This window comes from Sapajus apella, unplaced genomic scaffold (assembly GCF_009761245.1).
Source record: "Sapajus apella isolate SASKATOON/1434 unplaced genomic scaffold, GSC_monkey_1.0 scaffold6, whole genome shotgun sequence".
NCBI lineage: Eukaryota > Metazoa > Chordata > Mammalia > Primates > Cebidae > Sapajus > Sapajus apella.
This window is the reverse complement of record NW_022436946.1, coordinates 69,245,008-69,249,061: the sequence shown is the minus strand read 5'-3', so window position 1 is coordinate 69,249,061 and position 4,054 is coordinate 69,245,008.

The window sequence follows — 4,054 nt, the reverse complement described above, 5'->3', positions numbered from 1 at the left end:
TCATAGCAGCATTATTAATAATAAATAAAAGTGGAAACAACCCAAATGTCCATCAACTGATGAACGGATAAACAAAATTTGGTATAACTGTACAACGACTATTATTCAGCCATTAAAGGAAATGAAGTATTGATATGTGCAATAGCATGGATGAACCTCAAAAACATTATGCTAAGTGTAAGAAACCAGTCACAAAATCCCACATGTTATATGATTTCATTTATATGAAATGTCTAGAATAGGGAAATCCACAGAGACAGAAAGCAGATTAGTGGTTGCCAAGGGATGGGAGATGAAGGGAATGGAGAATGACTGCTTAATAAATAAGGGGTTTCTTTAGGGATGATAAAAATACTTTGGAACTTTATAGAGGTGAAGGTTTCACAATACTGTGAATGTACTAAAAGCTACTGAACGATACATTTTAAAATGGTGAATTTTATGTTATGTGAATTTTACCTCAATTTTAAAAACTGTGATATTTAGATTCCATTGGATACATTAATAGTATGATGGATTTTTATTTGAAAATTCAGAATTTTCAATATTCTTGAAGTTGCCATTTTTATAACAATTTAATCTAGAATGAAAAAATTTAGATATGACTTCAAAAATGTGTGGCAGGGTAGGTTGAATCCAATGAGGCTGGTGATATTTGACTGTTTTAACCTATAAAATGACATTTTATATGATTCCATTGTTTTTCAAATGTTCTAGAAGGTGTATGAGCAAATAAGTAGATCACTATGTAAAGGATTAGAGAAAGAAGGTAAACTTAGCACCTGTTAACCTGGGGGAAAGTGAGCTTCAGGTGAGTAAGAATTTTCAGAGAGGGAATAGAAGCATGAGGAGTGTGTGACGGCGGGCAGCACAGGAGCGCCCCAGCCCTGGGCCTGCAGCTTGCCTTCCAATGCTCCACCACTTACTTGCTATGGAGCATCAGACAAGTTCATTACCTTGGTGCATTGTACAGATGATATTAGTACCTAGTACTTACCACATAGGGTTGTTATGAGGGTTAAATGACCTCATGTATAAGAATAGTGTAAAACAATACTAGTAAATACAAGCTGCATTAGCAGGGCCATTGCTACAATAACATTGCATAACAAAGAAGAAAAAATTTCAATGTTATACAACAATAAGCATTTATTTCTCACTTTGCACCTGTAGATTGGTTAGACTTGCCTCAGGCTGTAGGTTAGGACCAGGTCTGCTACAAGAGTCGCTCATCTTCCTTGGACCAACAGTTAATCAAGGAACGTTCTTCTTATGGCAAAAGGCAGGAATACAAGGAAATGTTAACTTCCCTTTTGAAGTAAGGCTTTTTTTCTTAAGTTTTTTATTTCCATTTGTTTTGCATATTCTTCTAAATATTGTACTTTTATTGGAATTTCAATAGAGAAAACATTATTATCCATTAAACATTCCTTGGTTGTGAAGCAAATTCATGCTTCAGTCAAAAACACTGGTGTGTCTCATTCTTTGAAGCAGTCATCTTCCCTTCTGCACCAAATGAGCTACATGAATCCCATACAACATTGACAAAGAGAGACGGAGAAAAATCATTTCCTTGGATTCTGAATTCATGTTGATTATAATTTTCTTTCCTCTTCTTTTGACAAGCCAGTCTTATGTGCTGTCAAAGTAATTTTGTAGCATCTACTAAAGAAAAATAATTTGGAAAACACATCACATGTGCTAGCTGAGAGATATATCTTGTTGGGCAGGTGAAGCAGGATTCAAGGGGAATTTGCATCTCTTCCTGTAGTTTGGCTTGTATGTTTTATTATCAGAAACCAAAAAAGTTTTAATTCACCTTCTTCTGTTTTCTGGTGAGTAAACAAAGGAAGATGTTTCGATAAAGAGACTTAATGGGAGAAGTGGATATATTATACCTTTGCAGATAACTCAAATGTATAAGCCTAAGGAAACACGCTTATCAATTCTTCCCAACTGAATGGCTGTTTAGCTTGTGGGATTCTGATAATAAAGTAAATAAAATTAATACTTTTTTTCCACATAGTACTGCTGTAAATTACATGCAAAATTATCATATGTGCCTGGCCAGGATGAAAACACCTTGAGATCAAGTGTTTACTATAATACTAATGTGTAGATGGTAGAGTCCTTTTGGTTAAAAAGCAAGAGAGCACCTTTCTTAGAGGTACATAATGTGGCTTCCAAACACTAAAACTTGTTTCTGGGTTGCAATTCGAATCGGCAAAGACTGAGTGTGAATAATACACTTGATTTTGTTGACACCTGTTATTTTATTTTATTTCTGGCTATAGACAGGGTCTTGTTCTGTCACCCAGGTAGTCACAGCTCACTGTAGCCTCAACCTCCTGGGCTCAAGCAATCATTTCTCCTCAGCCTCCCAAATAGCTGGGACTACAGGTGTGCACTACCACACCTAGCTAATTAAAAAAAAAAAATTGTAGAGATGAGACCTCACTATGTTGCCTGGGCTGATCTTGAGCTCCTGGACTCAAGCAATCCTCTGGCCTCAGCCTCAGCCTCCCAAAGGGCTGGAATTACAGGCATGAGCCACTGCACCTGACCTGCCAGCCATTCTTTTTAATTTCTGTTTAAATGTTTTACATTGTGATTATATTTCCTTAGAGTGAGGGAGCTTTAGCCTAGCCCCAAGATGGAAGGTGTAATCTCACAGGAAGTCCTAGCCACTTGTCTGCCCTCTGAAGTTCAACTAAAAGTGATTATGTGCCTTTGATCACACATTTGATTTTCAGTCTTAAGGAAGGTGTATGTGGGCACTATGCAACCATTCATCATGATACCAATAGGGATGGGGGTAACAGAAATTCCAGGCAGAAAAGGGTCCCTGGTGAAGCCCCACTCTCAAGCCGAAAAGCCTGAGACTGCAGCCCAAAGCGAGAATTTATATCCCCATTTTTCTACTGGAATACTGTCTTTTCCTAAACCACCCCTGGTCCTGCCCTGCCCCCTTGTGTACCTATAAAGACCCCAGTCTCAGCTGGCAGAGAGGAGAAGCAGCTAGATGTCAGGGACTATGGCTGGACATCAGAGAGAAGTGGCTTGACTTCAGAGGGACAGCTTGACAGTATAATTTCGGAGAAGAATCCAGCCAGAGATGGCTGGTCTTGAGGGAAAGGTTATCTACCCGTTCTATCCCCTTTTCAGCTCCCTTTCCCACTGAGGGCCACTTCCATCAGCAATAAAATTCCCTGCATTTATCATCCTTCAATTTGCTCATGCGACTTTATTTTTCCTGGACACTGGACAAGAGCTCGGGAGCCATGAGTGTGGATACAAAAGGCTATCACACTGGCCCTTTGCCCTCACTGGTGGAAGGTAGCTGCCTCAGGTGAAAAGGCAGAGGGCCCACTTAGCTGTTAACACTTAAGCCACACACAGATGGCAGAGCTAAAAGAGCACAGTAACACACCGTCTGGGGCTTCAGGGGTCTCAGTCACCCCCGCCTAGATGCTGCAGGGCCTGCATGAAGTTCACTCCTGCCGGAGCCCAAAAGTGCTAGCACCCACTCATCCCGTGCTCCCTTCCTCAAGAGGTGCAATGCAGCAGGTCAGAGTAAGTGGAGTTTGATCCTGCTGGCTTTGAAGCAGTCAGCTGGTTCCAGCACTCGTGCACTCCAGTTCCCACCTCATTCACTTGCATGTCTCCTCCTGTGAGGAGTTGAGAGCAGCGGGCTGAATAAACAAGGCACCCCTGTCCCGAGTCCCACAAAAGGAGTCAGGGAAATAAGCTGCTTCATCACTCCTTTAAAATCTTTAATGACAGGCCGGGCGCGGTGGCTCAAGCCTGTAATCCCAGCACTTTGGGAGGCTGAGGCGGGTGGATCACGAGGTCTAGAGATCGAGACCATCCTGGTCAACATGGTGAAACCCCGTCTCTACTAAAAATACAAAAAATTAGCTGGGCATGGTGGTGCGTGCCTGTAATCCCAGCTACTCAGGAGGCTGAGGCAGGAGAATTGCCTGAACCCAGGAGGCGGAGGTTGCGGTGAGCCGAGATCGCGCCATTGCACTCCAGCCTGGGTAACAAGAGCGAA